We start from the raw sequence: 26013 nt of genomic DNA on the forward strand, positions 1-26013 counted from the left end.
CAACACAGGGTATACAGGCAGAGGATGAGCTTCCTGGATGTGACTGAGCAGTAGTGCTTCAGGAGGCTCAGGCTATCGCACCAAGTCGACACAGACATTTGTAGCTTGCTGGAACAAGACCTGCTGCCCAGACGACCTGGTGGAAATGCCCCACCAGTGGCTGTCAAAGTCACCTCCACCCTCAACTTCTTTGCTTCAGGCTCCTTCCAGGGATCTGCACCAGATATTTGCAGGATCTTGCAGTAGGCCGTTCAGAGATGAATTATCCAGGTGACTAATGCCATGTTTCACAAGTCAGACAATTATGTAAACTTTGCCACTGATGAAACCAGTGTTACTGAGCAGGTGCTCAGCTTCGTGGTTCTGGCTGGATTCCCATAGGTGTAGGACGTCATTGACTGTACACATGTGGCCATCAAGGCACCCCCACACCACCCAGGAGTCTTTGACAAACACACGGGCTTCCACTCCCTCAATGTGCAGCTCGTTTGCAACCATAAAAAGATTATGCAAGTGTACGCCAGATTCCCTGACAGCTGTCATGACTCTTTCGTGCTGCACCAGTCCACCCTTCCTCAGCTCTTTACACCTCCGAACAGACTTACCGGCTGGCTGCTTGGAGACAAGGGCTATCCACTGAAGGTGTGGCTGATGATTGAGAAAGCCAAGCAATGAGGCCGAGGAGCGTTATAATGACAGCCACATGTCCACCAGATGTGTCATAGAACAAGCAATTGACATGATGAAGATGCACCAGATGCCTTGACAGATCTGGAGGAGCCTTTCAGTATGCACCAGCCAGTGTCTCCAGAATCATCATTGTATGCTGCATAATATAACGCAGCAGCGAGGATTGAAGCTGCAGGAGGAGCAAGGCGCAGAGCGCACAGCCTCTTCGGAGTAGGAGGAACAGGTGGAACACGAGGGGGAGGAGGCACCTGCACTTAGGAGATCACCATGTTGGGGCACAGGGGCATCAGGCATTGCCAAGGCAGTAATGACAGAAATCATACTGTCATTGCCATTTTACACCTACTCATATTTGGTCAGGCATTTCCAGAGTCCAGTGGAATTGACACTATAAGGTCAGTATGGCCATACAAATGGGTAAGGACTTATGGGTTCCTGTCTAATTTTACACCACCACCAGCCCCAGTAAAGCTGTTAAATTGGAGAAAATACTGAGGAAAATCCTGCCTAGTTAGCCTCTCATCCACCTTTACTTAGTTCTTGGAACTGGAATACCAATCTCAGATAAATTCCAAGATTTGGCCATGTACCTCCATAGCTTCTAATTTCTTTATGAAGGCTGCATGAGGCACGATTAAGTGCATTCTGTACATCTTGTATGAGCTGGTCAGAGTGACTGAAGTGGCAATATAAGAGTACATACAATTTTTCAGCCTACCACTCTAAATGATGTAATTGGTGTAACCATCTAATTTAAATACAAGTGAAACAAAATGGCCCAGAAATTGCAGTCGGGGGCTTCCCACGGCGGATGCCTCAGACCTGAAAAATTTCTATGAAAATACCTGGTGGTCCCGGAGGAGCATGGGATTCCGTTGGGGAGGCATTCTCGTTCCATGCTGCGCAGCACGCTCCCGTCCTCCAGGTTCCCACGCAGAAGATGCAGTCACAACCAATCAGGTAAAGCATTCCATAGCTTTCTCATGAATAGCAATGAGTTCTCATTGCTATTAATGAGAAAGACAAACCAAACACACTAAACACCATAATAAAAAATAAAAAACAAACCTCACATAATTAAAATTAATTGAAATTAAAGTTAATAAATGCCTTAGAAAAAATATATATTTTTCCGATTTTTTAAAAGTTTTATAATTAGGGTTAAAAATAAACTTACCTTAGTGGGCAGAGTTTTTAAAAATAAAATGTGTGTTTTTAATTTTATTGGTTATGTTTTAAGTGTGTTTTAAACTCTTATGCCTGTAAAAGTAGGCTATGTGCCTGCTTTTATCAGTCGCAAGAGTTTTGAGGACATTTGCTGGGTAAGATATGGATAAATCCCGCAATCTTGCCCTGGCAAATATCCTCGCTCCCGATATGTGTTGGATCTGCCAGCTTGACAGATCGAAAAGGCGGTTTTGCGCTGAAAACGGGCTTTTGTGATGTCTTCCCGGGTCCGTACACACTCAGTACGGACCCGGGGAGGCCGGGATTTCCAGGCCGTTATGTTTTTAATAAATAACTAAGATATGCATTACATTTTTCTCATGTTCCATTTATTAGATAATACTTTTTGAGCATGCATTTGTCCGATTTAAGTATATGGTGATTTTTTTTCTTTTCCAGCCAAACATTCCCATTGAATGTGAAATTTGATGTTATACATAATAACCGTTACAAATGTGTTTTAAAAATATGGGAGTATTTAGGCAATTCAAACGACCTGCCTCTACGGACAGCAACACTGCAAATTCTGATAAACAGCTGCTTAGCTTACCACCACTGGTAAAATATACATCCAGCAGTTAGTTTGAATTATTCACCTCATAGCCACTTTAGACTTGCTAATGTATAAACATCATGTGCTACTGGTGGTGGAGGTGACAAAGGTGCAAAACACAGTCAAAGAAACAGAAGCTGTTTTTATATTGGCCTTGTTGCAATTTGTTGAGGAACTCTGTATTTGTGAACTGACTGCCAGCATTTATACTACTAAATCCAGCTCCCTTATCTTGGTGACAGAATCATACATGCATGAATAATTCTATGGTGAGCCAGGTTTAGCTGTGTAAATCGTGAGAGCGCTCAGACCTTTATCTCCCAGAATCTGAGTAAAAACAAGGCCAATATGAAAGCAGCTTAAGGCAACCATGTTTCTGAAAATCTGAATTGTTTATTTTAATTAGAATTCATAAAATTTAAAGATGCTCTTTAATCTGTAATATGTACTACAGAGGGGTGAACACATGCAGTCTAATTTTGAACAAAATGCCTGAAAATTACTGCTGGCAATTTGAGCAGACACTTAATGAACTGATACAATATTCCTCTGCTATCATACCAGAGATGTTAACTAATTTTAAAAGAATGTATCAAAATAGATCTTATTTTCCAAAAGTCCAGCTGAAATGTGGCCATCACCACAGAACCATGTTGATAATAGCTGCTTCGCAGGATGCCTCATCTACAGGCTGCAATGTACCAGTGCAATTCTTATTTGAAGGGGAAGGAAGAAGGATAGCTCCTGGATGACTAGTGCTACCCTCTGCAGGTATTATTCATGACAGCCCTATGCTAAGCATGGACAGAAACAAAGCACAGATAGAATGAAATATGCACAACCAGAATGATTATCGAACATACAAAAGAGATCTTGAAGCAGCTGATATGTGCTTTTCAGGCCAACCTACCCAGGGTTTCACAAATAAAATGTCATCTGGTGCACGCTCTCGAACTCTCTCCTGTAACGATGTGACAGACAACGTTACACTTTATAAACAATTCAATATATAGAATACATTTTGGAAGTTCCCCATCTTGACGTACACTGGCTATGTGAGGTTCCACCAATGATATGGGATTTTGAAAAAAATCTCTATATATATTTTTTATTGGTAATTAAAAACTTGTCAGTATTGCAATACATTTGGGGCCCGAATTTCTTCGCACTACCGCCCACTACTGCCAAGCTACCGCGCAAAAATTCCAGTTTGGTGGAAAAAAACTCACGGACCGCCGACCTACCATCCAACTATTGCCCGGCGGTAAATTCATCGGAGAAGTACCGCCGGCGGTAGTCCATACTGCCCGCCCATGGGAAAATCCTTAAAAAAGCAAGTTTCATCATCAGGTTCCTGTAAGATCCTGTTACCGCCTACCAAAAAGACTGTTCTGAAAAAGGTGGTCTAACCTCGATCTTGAGCGGACGGTACGGACAATGGCGCTGATCCGTCCAGAACAGTAGATCCCAGGTCTGACTCACTATTGGTAGTAGGGATCACTGCAACGGTCTCTGCTCACACCATTACACAAAGTAAGAAGCCTGTATTGAGGGAGAACAAATTCATTTTTTGGGTCATAGAAATTTCATCCGACCACTTTTAATTCCAGACTCCTCATAGCTCTCAGGAATACCACGTTGTAGTAGGAGATGCAGAGATCAGCGTTTGGCTGCAGGATCTTGGTCATTTCAATACTGATGTTCACCTCCGAACCATCAGTTTTTCTTTGCGATTTGAGAACGACCCCCTCGGAGAGTTTCACAGGGAGACAGAGTATGGTGCCGTCAAAAGCGGTGACTTGTCCAATAACTGGCCGATGCTCCTTCAACATTCCATAGCATATATTCCGACATTCTATATTAGGCCTGAAAGTGACATGATACTGATACACGACCTTGTTCCTACAGTGTATTTTGAGATCATTTACTGCCAGAGGTATGGGCGTCTCCAATAATCACTTCTTCACAACCAGCTCCTCGTGATTTATCTTCTGATTGGGCATCTGAAAAGCTACCTTTGAGAACCACTTGGTCATTGCCTTATTCAGGCTAGCAACGCATCCAACGACCGACTGCTTTCCCCTGACGGGGTTGTGGTACACGCCCATTTCGATCATCTTCAGCTGCTTCAGAGGGATGTCCACACCCCAAAGCTCGCCACCCAGTTTGCAGTTGATCTGTAGCAGGATCCATTTGAAAATAACATTTCCAGGTCTTGAAAGGGGACTGTACTCCTCCTCCTCTTCCATTTCATTTTTATTGTGCACATCGAAATTGTGCACTTTCTGCTTCAGTATAGATTTCCATCTTGGAAACGGGAGTATTTCCTAAAAAGCTGCTGAAAGCGCAACAGTGGCTTAGCAGCTCGATTTATAGGGAGCTGGCAGGGAATTTGACAATTTTAGCACACTGCACTACGTTTAAAGGACATTTGTGTGTTTCTCAGCACATACCTCTCATTATGTAAAAGTTAGACACTGACCAAGAGAGGTTAAAAAAAAAAATTCTGAATTGTACAACATTCATAAGTGGCAGAAGATTCAAACATGTCAAGCAAAATATTTGACACTATTTCCAAAAACAGTACATTTAGCACTAAAAGTCAACATCTTAAACACCAACATGAACAATATATATAAACATCACCCACACCCAACCCTCTACCCACTACCATCACCTCTCTTCCCCCGCCCCCTCCAAGTGATCCCCATTCTTCTCTTGATGGGTTGCCCATCCCCACGCCGACCTGGACCCCTGCCCCTCACCTTGCATGGCATAAGCGTAACACAGACTGGAGCATATGATCAACTTACCATGCTGTAGCACGGGATCGGCACCACCATGTGTGGTAGCACGGGGGTGGTCACCTACCAACGCCTAGGCACGCTCCTCGATGTCAGTCACTTCGATGACCTCTGGTGGGCCCCTCCCGCGCCACACTGCTTTGCGGCGTTGCCTGTTCTTTTCCTCTGCAGAAATAAAAGTCACAATCTTTAACCAGTTTGCAGATGCAACACACACACACACACACACAAGATGGCTACATATACTTTTTCAGTAGTACGGGAGTGCATTAATAACTTACTCTTTACTTACTCTTACTGCCACTACCATATCGTTCCATTTCTTCTTGCACTGGTCTCCATCACGAACCATGGTGCCCACTGCAGACACGGCCTCCCCAATCTCCCACCAAATGCGTTTATATTGGGGCGGGGCTGGCTTGCCATGATCATCCCGGGTGAGCTCCACCTCAGAGGAAAGTGCCTCCAGCTCATCATCTGTAAACCAGGGAGCTCTGAGCCTCCCTTCATTGGACTTCCTGGCAACTTTTCTACCACTTATGATAGGTTTTCAAGGTGGATGGCTAACTGTCACGTGCAAGTCACTCACAAGCTTTTATGCACATGTGTAGCTAACCCTTCAGCCCCGATCGTGGGAAAAGTGAGGTCATCATTCAAAAAAACTACAAAAAATTTTCTTTCCAAATCTCGCGCATGCACAGTACACGGTCCTTGATATTTCCCGATTGGAGAGGCCTGAACCTACCACCAACTCCTGCTAACGCCCGCTACTGGCCACTGCCTCCCGCTGCCTGCCGCTTCCACTCCCGCTGAGAAAACCGTGATGAATCGCGTGCTCAATCGGCTCCAGTGGTAGTGGCCGGTAAAAAAAGCACGCACCGCCCAGGTACCACCAAAAAATGGGCGGAACTTAGCTTTGATCAATTTCAGCCCCTTAAGGTATCTTCTGTGTTTGCCTTTGATAAAGCAGTTTCTGCGAGCTATCTACAAAGACCATCAGCAGTTCCCAGAATGACTCATTCCCATTGATGTTGATTGCTTTTACACAGTCCCATCAAGAGAAAATAGTTTGATTGTTTAAGCAAATTCACATATTGCTTACAGTCTTACTGCCGAATAAATATTAATAAAAGCCAAGTGTGCCCATGTGACAATAACTACTGATCAGAGGGCTGACAACCGCCTATGCTTATAGTCTATGGCATTTGTATTTTTCCAGTCTTTTAAAGGGCCATTAACCATAATGTGTCTGAACAGGGGTCCTGTTTATCTCAATCTTCCTCGCTGCCATGCTCCACACCCCAGTCAACAAGCTCCCTACTGGAGTGGAACTAAACTATGAACCAATAGGAACCTGTTCAACCTTCGCCATCTCCAGGCCAGATCCAAGACCACCCCAACCTCTGTCGTCGAGCTACAGTACGCGGATGATGCCTGCATCTGCGCACATACAGAGGCCGAACTCCAGGACATAGTCAACGTATTTACTGAGGCGTACGAAAGCATGGGCCTTACGCTAAACATCTGTAGGACAAAGGTCCTCCACCAGCCTGTCCTCGCCGCACAGCACTGTCCCCAGTCATCAAGATACACGGCGCAACCCTGGGCAATGTGGACCATTTCCCATACCTCAGGAGCCTCTTATCAACAAGAGCAGACATTGACGACGAGATTCAACACCGCCTCCAGTGCGCCCGAGCAGCCTTCGGCCGCCTGAGGAAAAGAGTGTTTGAAAACCAGGCCCTCAAAACTGCCACCAAGCTTATGGTCTACAGGGCTGCAGTAATGCCCGCCCTCCTGTATAGCTCAGAGACATGGACCATGTATAGTAGACACCTCAAGTCGCTGGAGAAATACCACCAACGATGCCTCCACAAGATCCTACAAATCTCCTGGGAGGACAGGCGCACCAACATTAGCGTCCTCGACCAGGCCAACATCCCCAGCATTGAAGCACTGACCACACTTGATCAGCTCCACTGGGCAAGCCACATCGTTCACATGCCAGACAAAAGACTCCCAAAGCAAGCGCTCTACTCGGAACTCCTTCACAGCAAACGAGCCAAAGGTGGGCAGAGGAAACGTTACAGGGACACCCTCAAAGCCTCCCTGAAAAAGTGCAACAACCCCACTGACACCTGAGAGTCCCTGGCCAGAGACCACCCTAAGTGGAGGAAGTGCATCTGGGAGGGCGCTGAGCACCTCGAGTCTCATCGGCGAGAGCGTGCAGAAATCAAGCGCAGGCAGCGGAAAGAGTGTGCGGCAAACCTGTCCCACCCATCCTTTCGCTCAACGACTATCTGTCCCACCTGTGACAGGGACTGTGGTTCTCGTATTGGACTGTTCAGCCACCTAAGGACTCATTTTAAGAGTAGAAGCAAGTCTTCTTCGATTCCAAGGCACTGCCTATGATTGATTGTTTATGAGACTTGCAGTTCTGCTTTGTTCTGGTCAGAGGTGAATTACTAGATCTGGTATCCAAGAAAACACCCGATTACCTTTGCAAATTTGATTGATTCACTGTAATAAGTGTTTCACAGTGAGTTAGGTTTGATTAATTGTTAGTATTAATGAAAGCCAGTCTCACTGTGTCTAAAACCTGCACCACTGAGAGCTTCACTGCAGATGCCACAGAAGTTCGACTGTTAACCCTTAACTCCCCAAGATATCCAATACACATCTCTTCAGCATGTCCAACATGCTTCATTTAAGAAAATTATCCTTAAATTATTACATGGACTATGCTCCTGAAGCTGTGCAGCTATATGACATTGTCACTCCTTTATGTAATTTCAATATCTCTTACTGTTCTGCTGTGTACAGACCCATACAGAAGGTGGCCCAAAGCAATTCAAGAATTGACTCCTTTTGAAAGGCCCCTCTTGAAATCATTGGCAGTAAGAGAATTGGGGGAGATGACAGTATGCTGGAGGCTTTCCTGAATCACGACTAGTACCATAATATATATGTCATGGCATGTTGTTCTATTGAAGTGCTGTCACAAAGGTGCACACTCAATTAAAATAACATCATACAGAGTCATGCAATGGAAGCAATGCTTAAAGTTGGTTTTATCTCTTTTGCTTTCTTAGGACTAATAAGACTGCTGTAACAGATTAGGAAAAGGGAAGGTGCAACGAGACCTGGGTGTCATGGTACATCAGTCATTGAAGGTTAGCATGCAGGTACAGCAGGCGGTTAAGAAAGCAAATGGCATGTTGGCCTTCATAGCGAGGGGATTTGAATACAGGGGCAGGGAGGTGTTGCTACAGTTGTACAGGGCCTTGGTGAGGCCACACCTGGAGTATTGTGTGCAGTTTTGGTCTCCTAACTTGAGGAAGGACATTCTTGCTATTGAGGGAGTGCAGCGAAGATTCACCAGACTGATTCCCGGGATGGCGGGACTGACCTATCAAGAAAGACTGGATCAACTGGGCTTGTATTCACTGGAGTTCAGAAGAATGAGAGGGGACCTCATGGAAATGTTTAAAATTCTGACGGGTTTAGACAGGTTAGATGCAGGAAGAATGTTCCCAATGTTGGGGAAGTCCAGAACCAGGGGTCACAGTCTGAGGATAAGGGGTAAGCCATTTAGGACCGAGATGAGGAGAAACTTCTTCACCCAGAGAATGGTGAACCTGTGGAATTCTCTACCACAGAAAGTAGTTGAGGCCAATTCACTAAATATATTCAAAAGGGAGTTAGATGAAGTCCTTACTACTCGGGGGATCAAGGGTTATGGCGAGAAAGCAGGAATGGGGTACTGAAGTTTCATGTTCAGCCATGAACTCATTGAATGGCAGTGCAGGCTAGAAGGGCTGAATGGCCTGCTCCTGCACCTATTTTCTATGTTTCTATGTTTCTAACAGCCATTCCTGGAATAAGCCTACACCTCATAGCCAATATTTCCTATAATGTTTTTTTTTGGGGTCCATTCAAAATATCGTGCATGCGCAGTTTGACGCAGCTGAATGGGAACATTTCTCACAGCAACCTGCATCAATATTACCACCTCTGCCAAGCATTGGTATAACTATACACAGTCCAGAAAATGTAGAAAGTGAGATTGAAGAGATAGCCGAGTGAATCGCAATCTCCAGGTGAGCAGGCCCAAGTGATAATGGTATCTGAAGGCCAGCCACTGCTGAGCAGAAGCCTGGCATGTTCCTGCTTTTGTTGCAGCACCGAGAGATTCAGGCTTTTCGGGGCTTACTTATAAATGTAGATGGCGGTCTAAACGGGATTATTTATTTAAGTCACTTGCATTTGTGCAAACTACACTGGAAGATCGAACGAGGTTTCTGAAGTAGTCTAATACCTGAAACTACGTAGTCATGGACAACTTTCTGCCTGCACTGTAGTCTGCCACGGAGGTCATAGCCTCTATGGGCTGGATTTTCTGCTTTGATATTTTTGGGGTGATAATGGCAGCAGGGCGGGAAAGTTAGCGCCCGGGAATAGTTTGCGCCTCAGTAATTAAGTTTGGCCAGTTGGGCCCTGCGTCAGGAATCGTTGTACACCTTTTTGGGGCGCTAGCATGGGAAACTCCTGAGCTAAAGAGCTGGGCCGGGATCGCTCCGAGAGACACCTGGGGGGCTGGGAGCGGGGGACTTAAAATAATACCACAAAAACATTCACAAAACATTGCCCACGCCACCACAACACAAATTGCAAAAAAAAAGAACAAAAAAAATCACACTTACCTTAGGAGTCTATTATTCACACCTCTTCACCGACGGGATGGTTGGACCGCCCTGATTTCCCAAGTGGTCAGTGCGAGGCGCGCTTTCCGGTGGATGGGTCGGGTAATAGTCAAAGCTCACTACAGTGTCGCACACCAGGCGCAGTTCTTCTGGGCGGTGCTGCTCCGCACCGCTGCAAAACCGGACCCGAGGATTGCTGTGGGCCGCTGGGGCCAAAACACTTCACCGCCGCGATGGGGTGAAAAACGGAGCGGAGATGACCCGAAAATCCAGCCCAAATTTGTATCTTGGAGCAACTGGCTTTCCAATATAAACAGGATGACTTTGAAGTGTCATGAGAGGAAAGCATGATATGTAAAGTGCCTTCGCAAAGAAACACATGACAGTAATGATGTCAGCTATGAGTGATTAAAGTGTAACTTTAGGGTAATAAAACATAGATAGAGGTATTTGTTAGTTATAGTATAGAAAGTTAACGGTTGATAAAGCCTGTTCTTCAAAGATGTTAGCAAGAACATAAGAAATGGGAGCAGGGGTAGGCCATTTGGCCCCTTGAGCTTACTCCGCCATTTAATAAGATCATGGCTGATCTGATCATGGACTCAGCTCCACTTCCCTGCCCACTCCCAATAACCCTTGACTCCCCTATTGCTCAAAAATCTGTCCATCTCCACCTTAACTATATTCAATGACCCAGCTTCCACAGCTCTCTGGGGCAGAGAATTCCACAGATTTACAATCCTCTGAGAGAAGAAATTCCTCCTCATCTCAGTTTTAAATGGACGGCCCCTTATTCTAAGACTATGGGCCCGAGTTTGGTCAAACCTGTTCTGCCCATTTACCGTCGAAAAGACCGCTAAAATTCTGACAGATAAAAAACACCCGGCGGATAAAATGGGCGTTACACGATGATTTTGGGCGGCAGCGGGTGGTAGGTTGGATTCTGAGTGGCAAATGCAATCCTTGGCAAAGTAACGCCGAGGCTAGAGTCAGGTCCAGGGAGGGAGGAACGGAAAAAAAAATCTTCAACAAATAAAAAACAAAACATGATAAAACCTTCAGAGGACTCTATCAAACAAAATCACTGCAAAAGAAATAAAGCAAATCATCTCACTAACCTTTTCTTGCAGGTCTTCATTCCTACCGTTCAGGTAAGACCTGCTTCCACATGGCGGCCTTTTCTCCTGCTGGAGCGGAGGACCGCTCGGATGAATCTCGGGCAGGGGGACCTTTTTTGCCATTGTATGCTGGCACATGTCAGCGTTCGCTCCCCAGCAGTATTTTGAAACCACCGGTGTGAGGGCCTCACCAAACTCACTCGGAGGGGAGAGTGCCAAGAAAACAGGGAGACGGCCGAGTTTTCTCGGCGGCAGCTGGCAGTAGGTTGACCAAATTGGGCCCTATGTCACCTAGTTTAGTTTCCCCTATGAGTGGAAATATCCTCTCTGCATCCACCCTGTTGAGCCCCCTCATTATCTTATATGTTTCGATAAGATCACCTCTCATTCTTCTAAACTCTAATGAGTATAGGCCAAACCTATTCAACCTATCTTCATAAGTCAACCCTCTCATCTCCAGAATCAACTTCTCTGAACAGCCTCCAATGCAAATATATCCTTCCTTAAATACGGAGACCAAATACGCAGTACTCTAGGTGTGGCCTCACCAATACCCTGCTCAGTTGTAGCAGGACTTCTCTGCTTTTATATTCTATCCCCCTTGTAATAAAGGCCAACATTCCATTTGCCTTCCTGATTACTTGTTCTACCTGCATACTAACTTTTTGTGTTTCATGCACAAGGGCACCCAGGTTTCTCTGTACTGCAGTACTTTGCAATGTTTCTCCATTTAAATTATAATTTGCTTTTCTATTTGTTCTGCCAAAGTGGATAACCTCACATTTTCCCACATTATGTTCCATCTGCCAAATTTTTGTCCACTCACTTAGCCTGTCTATATCCCTTTGCAGATTTTTTGTGTCCTCCTCACAATTTGCTTTCCCACCCATCTTTGTATCATCAGCAAACTTGACTACATTACATTTGGTCCCTTCATCCAAGTCATTAATATAGATTGTAAATAGTTGAAGCCCCAGCACTGATCCCTGTGGCACCCCACTAGTTACTGTTTGCCAACTGGAAAATGACCCATTTATCCCAACGTCTGTTTTCTGTTAGTTAGCCAATCTTCTATCCATGCAATATATTACCCACGACCCTGTGAACTTTTATTTTGTGCAGTAACCTTTTATATGGCACCTTATCGAATGCCTTCTGAAAATCCAAAGACACCACATCCACTGGTTCCCCTTTATCCACCCTGCTCGGTACATCCTCAAAGAATTCCAGCAAATTTGTCAAACATGATTTCCATTCATAAAACTATGCTGACCTTGAGTGAATTATGCTTTTCCAAATGTCCTGCTGCTACTTCCTTAATAATGGTCTTCAGCATTTTCCATATGACAGATGTTAGGCTAACTGGTCTATAGTTTCCTGCTTTCTGTCTGCCTCCTTTTTTAAATAGGGGCGTTATTTGCAGTTTTCCAAACTGCTGGGACCTCCCCAGAATCCAGGGAATTTTGGTAGATTACAACCAATGCATCCACTATCTCTGCAGCCACTTCTTTTAAGACCCAAGGATGTAAGCCATCAGGGGACTTGTCTGCCTTTAGTCCCATTATTTTACCGAGTACTATTTCTTTAGTGATAATGATTATGTTCTTTGCTCCCTATAGCTCCTTGATTATCCACTATTGGAATGTTTTTAGTGTCTTCTACCGTGAAGACCGATACAAAATATTTGTTCAACGTCTGCCACTTCCCTACTCCCCATTATTAACTGTTAGATCAGGAAGTCTTGTTTAGGGGAAGTATCTTTGGAGTAAACAACTACAAGTGTTAACATGAACAGACTGCCTTCAAAGGATTTGGAAATAGATACGTCATGGAATTTTATCTATGACATTTTCCAATGATTTAGGCAAAAAATGGTGTATGGTTTTCAGCATTTCTTTGGAGGGCTCGAAAGATACAGAAACCAAAAAGCCACTCTATGTATGCAGTTAGGCCAATCACCTGTACTGTGTATCAATAAAGTCTGTTCCATATATTCCACTATGAAGTGACTCGTGCTTACTCGAAATATGTTATTGTGAACCAGAGGGAGAAGGAGGTTGACTGCTAACAAAACACCATTAATAATTGTTGCTGTAGACATAGGTTGTCATATGTATTACTTACATATAACTATAGGATATATTCTAAGTGCTTCTATTCAAAAAAAATCTCTTGTCCTGGTTCTACTTTGGCAGCACTACATCCAGGTAACCTTCTCTACTTAGGGGTTTCCTTGTATGCAGAACATTATTGGTGACTTACTGTAGCAAATTTCTTGAGGTCTGACATCTTTTTTCTGATGTTTTCCAGCTTCTGAGAGTTCCTGAACAATGCGCTTACACCTTCTGCCAACTACTTTTATGTCTGCTACATCAGGTGCTTTCGAGGGTGCATCAAACCCATAAAGTGTGTCCCTTCTCTTTTTGATTCCATCCATTAGGACGTCTAGTGCCTAGTTAATAAACCTGTCTTTCTGCACTTTGCAATGGCCCATTGTTCAGCAATAAACAGCTGGCTTGGCCTCCTCAGACTACTTCATCTGTTTCATTATTGTAGTTCACAGTTGATTGTCGGGATTCTGATTGCATCAGTTCATTGAATGTCTCGGTATGAAAGAAAGACTTGCATTTATATGGCATCTTTCATGACCATCGGATGTTCCAAAGCACTTTACAGCCAATGAAGTACTTTTTGAAGTGTAGTCACTGTTGTAATGTGTGAAAAGCAGCAGCCAATTTGCGCACAGCATACTCCCACTAACAGCAATGTGATAATGATTGGATAATCTGTTTTAGTGATGTTGATTGAGGGCTAAATATTTGCCAGGACACCGGGGATAACTCCCCTGCTCTTTTTTGAAATAGCGCCATAGGATCTTTTACATCCACCTGAAAAGGCAGACGGGACCTCGGTTAACGTCTCATCCTAAAGACAGCATTTTCAACAGTTCAGCAATCTCGCAATAATGCACTGGAGGCATCAAAGAACATTATTTTGAAGAGCTCAGGGAAAGAGTAAAATGGGAGTCCAAAAGTGAGTTTGTATGATTAAATGGATCACCTTGATTGGTAAAATAATGAAAAGTGGTTTTACTTGTAAAATTGAAGTACCATTGACACCCAAACCAGAAGGTTTTGGAAGTTTGGAGAATGTTTCAAAGACTTAAGAATTTATAAGAACTTAAAAGAAGGTATTTTAAGAAGGTTTGGGCACTGAGGCATGATATTTAATCTGCTGCACTCTTATTCAGTGGTGCATCTCCTATCTGTAATATACGTATACTTGCATTTACTCTGTACAGCCACCAGAGGGCTTATCCCCTGGAGTCCCAAGGGATCCCATAATCCCTTAGGAGCATAGGTTTTTAAAGAGGCTTCACAGGTTGGAGAGGCACTCTGGAAACCTGAAATAAAAGACTAAGGTCACACTTTACTTTGAGCTCACAGTTTTCAGTCTGACTCTTTCTCCGTACACAACAAATGCCGACGAGATACAGATAGCGTACCCAAAGATGCAGAGAACAGTGGGCATCCTGGAGAAATTCTCGGAGGGAGATGATTAGGAAACTTTTGTGAAGCGACACTTGACCAATACTTCGTGGCCAACGAGCTAGATGGGGAAGAGAGTGCTGCCAAACGAAGGGCGATCCTCCTCACCGTCTGCGGGGCACCAAAGTATGGCCTCATGAAGAATCTGCTCACTCCAGCCAAACCCACGGAGAAATCGTATGACGATTTGTGCACACTGGTCCGAGAGCATCTGAACCCGAAGGAAAGCGTTCTGATGGCGAGGTACTGGTTCTACCCTTACAAAAGGTCTGAAGGCCAGGAAGTGGCGAGTTATGTCGCCAAGCTAAGATGCCTTGCAGGACATTGTGAATTTGAAGGACATTTGGAGCACATGCTCAGAGACTTTTTCATACTTGGCATTGGCCACAAAACCATACTTCGCAAACTTTTGACTGTAGAGACCGCAAACTTGAGTAAGGCCATAACGATAACCCAGGCATTCATTGCCACCAGTGATAATACAAAGCAAATCTCTCAACACACAAGTGCTGCTACAAGTACTGTGAACAAAGTGATGTTGTTTTCAAATCGTTACATACAGGGCAGGTCACACATACCTGCAGCTGTACGTCCACAGATGTCTCAGAGTCCACCATCAAGGGTGATGAATGCAAGGCCATTAACATCTTGTTGGCGCTGTGGGGGTGATCATCGTTTCCATTCATGCCGATTCAAAGAGTACATTTGCAAGAGCTGTCGAACAATAGGACACCTCCAACGAGTGTGCATGCGAGCTGCAAAGCCTGTTAAACCTGCAAACCACCATGTTGCAGAGGAGGACAGATCCACGGAGGATCACAACGAACCAGAGCCTCAGATCGAGGAGGCAAAGGTACATAGGGTGCACACATTCACCACAAATTGTCCCCCGATAATGCTGAATGTTGAACTAAATGAACTCCCAGTGTCAATGGAACAAGACATGGGCACGAGCCAGTCCATCATGGGCAAAAAGACTGTTGAAAGGTTGTGGTGCAACAAGGCCTCAAGGCCAGTCTTATCTCCAGTTCACACGAAACCAAGAACTTACACGAAAGAACTGATTCCTGTAATCGGCAGTGCTACCGTAAAAGTCTCCTACGATGGAGCAGTGTACAAGCTACCACTCTGGGTGGTACCAGGCGATGGTCCCATGCTGCTCGGCAGGAGCTGGCTGGGAAAGATGTGCTGGAACTGGGATGACGTCCGAGCGCTATCGCTCGCTGACGACACTTCCTTCACAAATTTCCTAGGCTGTTCGAACCAGACATCGGGAAATTCCAAGGAGCAAAAGTGCAATCCACCTAATTCCGGGGACGCGACCCATCCATTACAAGGCGAGAGTAGTACCGTACATGATGAGAGAAAGGATAGAGATCGAGCTGGACCGACTGCAAAGAGGGGGCATCATTTCCCCGATCGAGTTCAACGAGTGGGCTAGTCCTATTGTCCCAGTCCTCAAGGGAGACGGCACCGTCAGAATCTGTGGCGATTACAAAGTAACTATCAATCGTTTCTCGCTGCAGGACCAATACCCACTACCAAAGTCCAACGACCTCTTTGCAACGCTGGCGGGAGGAAAGACGTTCACGTAGCTCGATCTGACTTCAGCCGCCATAATGCAGGAACTGGAGGAATCATCGAAGGCCCTCACCTGCATCAACACGCACAAAGGTCTTTTTGTTTATAACAGATGCCCGTTTGGAATCCGAGCGGCGGCGGCGATATTCCAGAGAAACATGGAAAGCTGACTGAAGTCAGTCCCGCACACCGTGGTCTTCCAGGACGACAACTTGGTCACAGGTCGGAACACAGTTGAGCATTTGCAGAACCTGGAGGAGGTTCTTAGTCGACTCAACCGCGTGGGGCTCAGGTTAAAACGCTTGAAGTGCGTTTTCCTGGTGCCTGAAGTGGAATTCCTGGGAAGGAGGATTGCGGCGGACGGCATCAGGCCCACCAACGCGAAGACGGAAGCAATCGAGAAGGCACCAAGGCCACAGAACGTGACGGAGCTGCAGTCGTTTCTGGGACTCCAGAACTACTTTGGTAACTTCTTACCGGGTCTCAGCACACTGTTAGAACCACTGCATATCTCACTACGAAAAAGGGACGAATGGGTTTGGGGCAAAAGCCAAGAAAATGCCTTTGTAAAAACGAGAAAATTGCTATGATCAAACAAATTGCTTGTGTTGTATGATCCATGTAAGCGTTTGGTACTAACATGCGTTGCGTCGTCATATAGCGTCGGGTGTGTATTGTAACAAGCTAATGATTTCGGGAAACTGCAACCAGTTGCTTATGATTCCAGGAGTCTGTCTAAGGCTGAGCGTGCCTACAGCATGATTGAGAAAGAAGCATTAGCATGTGTTTATGGGGTAAAGAAAATGCATCAAAACATGTTTGGGCCAAAATTCGAATTGGAAACTGACCATAAGCTACTTATATCCCTGTTCTCCGAGAGTAAAGGGATAAATACCAACGCATCGACCCGCATCCAGAGATGGGCGCTCACGTTGTCCGCATACAACTACGCCATCTTCCACAGGCCAGGCACAGAAAACTGTGCCGATACTCTCAGTAGGCTGCCATTGCCCACCACGGGGTGGAAATGGCGCAGCCCACAGGTCTAGCCATGGTTATGGAAGCATTTGAGAGTGAGCAATCACCCATCACTGCCCGGCAGATCAAAACCTGGACAAACCCGGACCCCTTATTATCTCTAGTCAAAAGCTTTGTGCTTCACGGGAGCTGGTCCAGTGTTGCAGTGGAAATGTAGGAAGAGATAAAGCTGCTCCAGCGGCGCAAAGATGAAATGTCTATACAGGCAGACTGCCTTCTGTGGGGCAATTGAGCAGTGGTCCCCAAGAAGGGCAGAGATGCCTATATCAATGACCTCCACAGTACCCACCTAGGCATCGTAATGATGAAAGCGATAGCCAGATCCCACGTGTGGTGGCCCAATATCGATGTGGACTTAAGAGTCCTGCGTTCACAGATGTAATACATGCTCGCAGTTAAGCAATGTACCCAGGGAGGCGGCGTTAAGTTTATGGTCTTGGCCTTCCAAACCGTGGTCTAGGGTACACGTCGACGATGCAGGCCCGTTCTTGGTTAAAATGTTCCTTGTGGTTGTAGGCGCGTACTCCAAGTGGATTGAATGTGAGATAATGTTGGCTAGCACGTCCGCTGCCACTACTGAAAGCCTGCGGGCCATGTTTGCCACACACGGCCTACCCGATATCCTGGTGAGCAACAACGGGCCATATTTTACCAGTGCTGAGTTCAAAGAATTCATGACCCGTAACAGGATCAAACATGTCACATCTGCCCCGTTTAAACCAGCGTCCAATGGTCAGGCAGAGAGAGCAGTGCAAACCATCAAGCAAGGCTTGAAGAGGGTAACTGAAGGCTCATTGCAGACTCGCCGAGTCTTGCTTAGCTACGGCACGAGACCCTACTCACTCACTGGGATCCCACCTGCTGAACTGCTCATGAAAAGAGCACTTAAGACAAGGCTCTCGTTAGTTCACCCTGATCTACATGAACAGGTAGAGCGCAGGCGGCTTCAACATAGTGCACACCATGAAGCGCAAATGTGTTATGCGAGATTGAAATCAATTATCTTGTATTTGTATTAAATTATGGACAAGATTCTAAGTGGCTTTCCAGCACTGTCGTGGCCAAAGAGGGGAGCAGGGTGTTTCGAGTCAAACTTTCAAATGGACTTATTCACCGGAAACACTTGGACCAAATCAAACTCAGATTCACAGACTATCCTGAACAACCCACCTTGGACCCTACCTTTTTTGATCCCCCAACATACACACCAGTGGCAATCGGCACCACGGTTGACCACGAAGCAGAATCCATCATCCACAGCAGCCCAGCAGGGCCCAACACAGCAGACAGCCCAGCAAGGCCAGCTACACAGCAGCCCAGCGAGGGCACAACAAATGATTCAACAACATCAGCTTTCACACCGAGACGATCAACCAGGGCAAGAAGGGCCCCAGATCAACTCACATTGTAAATAGTTACACTATTGACTTTGGGGGAGGGGGGGGGAGTGTTGTTATATATACATAACATAAGAACATAAGAATTAGGAACAGGAGTAGGCCATCTAGCCCCTCGAGCCTGCTCCGCCATTCAACAAGATCATGGCTGATCTGGCCGTGGACTCAGCTCCACTTACCCGCACGCTCCCCGTAACCCTTAATTCCCTTATTGGTTAAAAATCTATCTATCTGTGACTTTCATTCAATGAGCTAGCCTCAACTGCTTCCTTGGGCAGAGAATTTCACAGATTCCTTCTCAACTCTGTTTTAAATTGGCTCCCCCATATTTTGAGGCTGTGCCCCCTAGTTCTAGTCTCCCCGACCAGTGGAAACAACCTCTCTGCCTCTATCTTGTCTATCCCTTTCATTATTTTAAATGTTTCTATAAGATCACCCCTCATCCTTCTGAACTTGTATTTACTCTGTACATCCACCAGAGCGCTCATCCCCTGGAGTCCCAAGGGGGAGTTTTTGTGAGTTTATTGCAGTAAAATTTATGATTCATTATTTGCTATTGGTGTTTTGTGCATCATTCCAATGTTCACTGGAAATGTACCTTTATGGGGCAGATAGCATGTCCACTATTAGCTCCATTTAGGAGAGCCGGTCCATTACGAACCTGTGACTCTTGGACCAGGAGCATCTCCACGCTGCCTCCCCTGTGGATGGGGTGGCTATTCAATGAGGGCCTCGCCAGGTTCCTCTTCATCATCCTCCTCCTCCTGATGTGGGCATGCAATCCCCTGGAAATGCCTGGCCCCTCATGATGGCCAAGTTGTGCAACATGCAGCACACCACAATGAATTCGGAAATCTGTTGAGGAGAGTATTGAAGGTTACCTTCAGAGAGGTCCAAGCATCCACCTGCCCGTAAAATATGGCATTTCTCTGTCAATACTTCCTTTCGGAAGTGTAGCCTTCTCACACACTGCTCATCAGAGAGATGGAGGTTTGAGCGTTGGTGCTTGTAAACTCTTGGGGAATAAGCCCTCTTTCCCAGATGTCTTCGGCCTCTCCTCGTCTGTGGGCCAACATGGCCAAGAGCCCTTCTTCTAGCTTGACGCCGCTAGGTAATAGCATGATACGCTGTCAAACTAGTAATGCCCCCATTAAAATTTTTCACATATTGAAAGGGCACTGTAATAAAAGATAAAAGTGAAGTTTGCAAGTCGGAGCTTCACGCAGCATGATGTGTGCAACCGTTGCAGTCAATGTGACTTGCGATGTAGGATCCTCATCCCTCCATTTAAAGATGGTGCCAATGCCGCCTGCTGCGCCCTGGGACCGCCTGGCTTTTCAGGCATTTCCTGGGGAGGGCGTTAAATGAGGCATCAAAGACAAATTTATCATCCGGGGCGTAAGCGCAGCTTTGCACGATGATTGGCGTCATGATCTCAGTCAAACTAGACAGCGGGGCGGTAAGTTTTTGTGCCAATGCAAATCAGTAGCCGAATTTACCCGCCGGGTGCTAAAACCTGCACGCCCGGCGTAACGCCCAAAAACAGCATTTACCGCCCCGCTGGGGCGCAAACAAAAGCACAAAAGAGCTGAAAATCCAGCCCTAAGTCTTTTCTTCCACCCAAAATCTACATGCCCTTAAGAACTAAACTTGGCATCACTAAAGCACTGCTTCTTGATTTGCCATGTCTTCTCTTCTGTTCCTTTTATTGTTAGCTAGACCCGCCCTGGCCTTTAATTTAAGATCTTCAATTGAAAAAGCAACTCAGGCCGCAACAGCTTTCAAAGTAATCCTTGTATTTTCATTTTTCTGGATACCCCTCTTGCAACACTAAAATGCCACATGTAGATTGTGTTTTGAAATGTTACCTTCCTTCCTCTGGGGAACGTAATTCAGTTCTGCTTTTTACCCTTCTGTTCCCACCTAAAAACTACATTTTATAATACAACTTGCTCACCACCAAAGTATTTCTCCAAAAGTCTAAAATGGAGCAAAAATATTCCCATTATCCAAAATCCCAGTAGAATTGATTAATATCTAAGTAATGCTCCATTAATGGAATGTTCTCATTAACATTTAAGAGGGCACGCCTATTAGCTTGCATTTACAGCATATACTACCCATAAATCAATAAGTAGTTAAAGTGGTTATAGTGCATATGTCTCCAATAGTTATGGCTTTTTCTAATTATCTCAAATATAGTTCAGCAATTAAAGATGTTGTCATACTTTATGATGGAATATTATAATAGTGACCCTCCCCTGGCCTAATTGAGTAATCAAACACAGACTAATTGATCTTGTGTTGGGCTTCATTGATGTGAGTTCAGCCTTTTCTGGTAGTTCCCACTGTTTTAGCAGGCGCGTTGGTGTCAATGCAATTTGCCCGCTATATGTGGTGGCTGGTGTAACCAATAAATATTTAAAAAGCACAGAGGGGCTCTTCAACCACCTTCTCTCCATTTCCTATTTTGCCGAAATGCCCCAGTGCCTTTACTCACACCGTGATAATTATCCAAACAAGACAGAGAGATAGATGAGATTACTTCAGTTAATACTATGGAAAACAAGAACATGGACTTATTTTGGGGATTTTTTGGTAATGAAACACTATGACCCTTGTACTATGCACAAATTCCTGTATGGGTCAAATGATTGGACTAGTTGCATTTTGGGTGGGATGTGTCATGAAACCAATTAAATTGTTCAAAATAGTTATCTGCCGCTTATCTTGGATTGTTCCATATCTTACATGTAATTGCTATGTAATTCTAATATGGAATCTGTCTTTTTGGCCCAACCAATCCCTGTGGTGTTTATCCTTCAAGTGAGCAGTATGCTAATCCTATGAGTCCATGCTGATCCCATATTCTTTTATTCCCCCTTTTCTTCAACCATCGAACATATTCTTTAATGTTGACATGGTCATTGCTTCAATCACTAACTGTATTGAACAGTCTCGCAACCCTCTGTGTAAAAACATTTCTCCTTCTTTCTGTCCTAATTCTCTCACATTTAATTTTACATCTATATGATTTTAGAGATCTCAACTATTGGAAACAGTCAGTTTCTATCGACTATGCCCCATCCTTACATAATTCTAAACATCTCTATCCAATATGACTGTTCCAATTTTCACTCCAATAAAGAATACAGTACGATGTACCTACCTTAGTAACAGCCACCAGCATCATTTCTTACCTCACGCTGTCAGAACTATAAATATCCTTGTAAATCCCTGCAACGATTGAAGATTCCATTTCGTAAAGAGGCCATTTATTCAATCTGGCAAACATCTTCGAGTTCAGTAAACTTGTGATTGCAAAATATATATAAATCACTGCAGTGAACGGTAGCATAGTGGTTAAGTTATGGGACGAGTAATTCAGAGGCCTGGATTAATGATCCAGAGACGTGAGTTCAAATCCCACCATGACATCAGTTAATTAAATAAAAAATCTGGAATAAAAAGCTAGTATCAGTAATGGTGATCGTGAAACCATCGGATTGTCATAAAAACCCATCAGGTTCACTAAGGTCCTTCAGGGAAGGAAATCCTGTTATGGCCTATATGTGACTCCAGACCCACAGCAATGTGATTGACTCTTAACTGCCCTCTGAAATGGCCTAGCAAGCCACTCAGTTGTAAAAAACCGCTACAAGAAACAATTAGAAGAATAAAACCAGACGGATCACCCAGGGCACCGGCTATGGACACATCAATGGCACACCCAGCCCAGTTGACACTGCAAAGTCTCCTCACCAACATCTGGAGACGTTTGCCAAAATTGGGAGGGCTGTCCCCCAGACTAGTCATACTCACAGAATTATACCTTTCAGCCAATGTCCCAAACTCCTCCATCACCATCACACCACAGTAGGCACCGCAAGTCGCTGGAGAAATACCACCAACGATGTCTCCTCAAGAACCAGTTGATGTGGTATATTTGGACTTTCAGAAGGCTTTCGACAAGGTCCCACACAAGAGATTAATATGCAAAGTTAAAGCACATGGGATTGGGGGTAGTGTGCTGACATGGATTGAGAACTGGTTGTCAGACAGGAAGCAAAGAGTAGGAGTAAATGGGGACTTTTCAGAATGGCAGGCAGTGACTAGTGGGGTACCGCAAGGTTCTGTGCTGGGGCCCCAGCTGTTTACACTGTACATTAATGATTTAGACGAGGGGATTAAATATAGTATCTCCAAATTTGCGGGTGGCAGTGTGAGCTGCGAGGAAGATGCTATGAGGCTGCAGAGCGACTTGGATAGGTTAGGTGAGTGGGCAAATGCATGGCAGATGAAGTATAATGTGGATAAATGTGAGGTTATCCACTTTAGTGGTAAAAACAGAGAGACAGACTATTATCTAAATGGTGACAGATTAGGAAAAGGGGAGGTACAAAGAGACCTGGGTGTCATGGTACATCAGTCATTGAAGGTTGGCATGCAGGTACAGAAGGCGGTTAAGAAAGCAAATGGCATGTTGGCCTTCATAGCGAGGGGATTTGAGTACAGGGGCAGGGAGGTGTTGCTACAGTTGTACAGGGCCTTGGTAAGACCACACCTGGAGTATTGTGTATAGTTTTGGTCTCCTAACCTGAGGAAGGACATTCTTGCTATTGAGGGAGTGCAACGAAGGTTCACCAGACTGATTCCTGGGATGGCGGGACTGACCTATCAAGAAAGACTGGATCAACTGGGCTTGTATTCACTGGAGTTCAGAAGAATGAGAGGGGACCTCATAGAAACGTTTAAAATTCTGACGGGGTTAGACAGGTTAGACGCAGGAAGAATGTTCCCAATGTTGGGGAAGTCCAGAACCAGGGGACACAGTCTGAGGATAAGGGGTAAGCCATTTAGGACCGAGATGAGGAGAAACTTCTTCACCCAGAGAGTGGTGAACCTGTGGAATTCTCTACCACAGAAAGTTGTTGAGGCCAATTCACTAAATATATTCAAAAAGGAGTTCGATGAAGTCCTTCCTACTAGGGGGATCAAGGGGTATGGCGAGAAAGCAGGAATGGGGTACTGAAGTTGCATGTTCAGCCATGAACTCATTGAATGGCGGTGCAGGCTAGAAGGGCCGAATGGCCTACTCCTGCACCTATTTTCTATGTTTCTATGTTTCTATCCTCTGGGAGGATAGACACACCAACATTAGTGTCCTCAACCAGGCCAACATCCCCAGCATTGAAGCACTGACCACACTTGATCAGCTCCGCTGGGCAGGCCACATTGTTCGCATGCCTGACACAAGACTCCCAAAGCAAGCGCTCTACTCGGAACTCCTTCACGGCAAATGAGCCAAAGGCGGGCAGAGGAAATGCTACAAGGACACCCTCAAAGCCTTCCTGATAAAGTGCCTACTGATATCTGGGAGTCCCTGGCCAAAGACCGCCCTTAGTGGAGGAAGTGCATCCGGGAGGGCGCTGAGCACCTCGAGTATCATCGCCAAGAGCATGCAGAAATCAAGCGCAGGCAGCGGAAAGAGCGTGCGGCAAATCTGTCCCACCCTCCCTTACCCTCAACAACAACCTGTCCCACCTGTGACAGGGACTGTGGCTCTCGTATTGGACTGTTCAGCCACCTAAGGACTCAGTTTAAGAGTGGAAGAGTGGAAGCGATTCCGAGGGACTGCCTATGATGATCAGGGGTGGCAGCACAGTGGTATACAAGTCGGGAGGGAGTGGCCTTGGGAGTCCTCAACATTGACTCCGAACCCCATGAAGTCTCATGGCTTCAGGTCAAGCATGGGCAAGGAAACCTCCTGCTGATTACCACCTACCGCACTCCGTCAGCTGAAGAATCAGTACTCCTCCATGTTGAACACTACTTGGAACAAGCACTGAGAGTAGCAATGGGCACAGAATGTACTCTGGGTGGGGGACTTCTATGTCCATCACCAAGAGCTGGTCGAGTCCTAAAGGATATAGCTGCCAGACTGGGTCTGCTACATTTGGTGAGAAAACCAACACGAGGGGAAAAACCTACTTGACCTCATCCTCACCAATCTACCAGTAGCTGGTGACAGCATTGGTAGCAGTGATCACCACACAGTCATTGTGGTGACAAAGTTCCATCTTCACACTGAGGACACCCTCCATTGTGTTGTGTGGCACTACCTCTTGGGCCATCAGTTGGTGATTCTGCACTCAAGACTTGGGCGTGCAAGCTCTAACAGTGTTAGGATCAGTTCACTTCTTTGTCAAGCTGGTCTTTAAGCAGTGCATTATTTGGTGGAGTTTGGAGTAATAATCACTTCTATAATTGCCACCAAAGAATGTCATTAATTCTACTTTTCTGGGAGAGCATCCCCTTCAGACCCATGTCCAGGCAATCCACTTCTAAGATTGCATCTACACCATTGTATGTGTGTATGGTATATGCATAATGTGGATATATTATAGATATATAAATATATATATATATAAAGATCCACACCGACTTGGTGATGGGATTCATCGAATCATAGAAATTTACAGCACGGAAGGAGGCCATTCAACCCATTGTGTCCATGCCGGCCAACAAAGAGTTATCCAGCTTAATCCCACTTTCCATCTTTTGGTCCATAGCCTTGTAGCTTACAGCACTTCAAGTGCATATCCAAGTACTTTTTAAATGTGGCTAGAGTTTCTGCCTCTACCAACCTTTCATGTAGTGAGTTCCAGACCCCCACCACTCTCTGGGTGAAAAGAATTCCTCTGCTAAGGGAACTAGGCCCTTCCTATCCATTATATCTCGGCCTCTCATAATTTTATACACCTCAATAAGGTCTCCCCTCAGACTCCTCTGTTCCAAAGAAAACAATCCAATCTTTCCTCATAGCTAAAATTCTCCAGTCCAGGTAATGTTCTCGTAAATCTCCTTTGTAACCTCTCTAGTGCAATCACATCTTTCCTGTAATGCGGTGACCAGAACTGCACGCAGTACTCTAGCTGTGGCCTAACTAGTGTTTTATACAGTTCAAACATAACCTCACTGCTCTTGTACTCTATGCCTCGGCTAATAAAGGCAAATATTCTGCATGACTTCCTAACCACCTTATCCACCTGTTCTGCTACCTTCAGGGAATCTGTGGATCAATGGTGGAGCTTTGGAGGCATGGCCTATTCAGTTGGAGCTGTGCTGTCATGAGAGAAGGAACTCCCTGCTGAAGCTCCTGTCTGGAAGGCCTGGAGTGAGCCCTGAGACCAGCTCAGGAAGAGGAGGAGAGGGCTGGCTTACTACAACTCAACGTCCAGAGGGAGAGGAGGAGAGCAGAAAATTTCAACAACTTTATTTACTTCTACAAAGAGTTGGAGAGAGGGGGAAAAGAGCAACAACCTGTGTGGAAGGAGGGAGATTCCACAACATT

The sequence above is a fragment of the Pristiophorus japonicus genome, chromosome 12 (genome assembly GCF_044704955.1).
Source record: "Pristiophorus japonicus isolate sPriJap1 chromosome 12, sPriJap1.hap1, whole genome shotgun sequence".
Classification (NCBI taxonomy): domain Eukaryota; kingdom Metazoa; phylum Chordata; class Chondrichthyes; family Pristiophoridae; genus Pristiophorus; species Pristiophorus japonicus.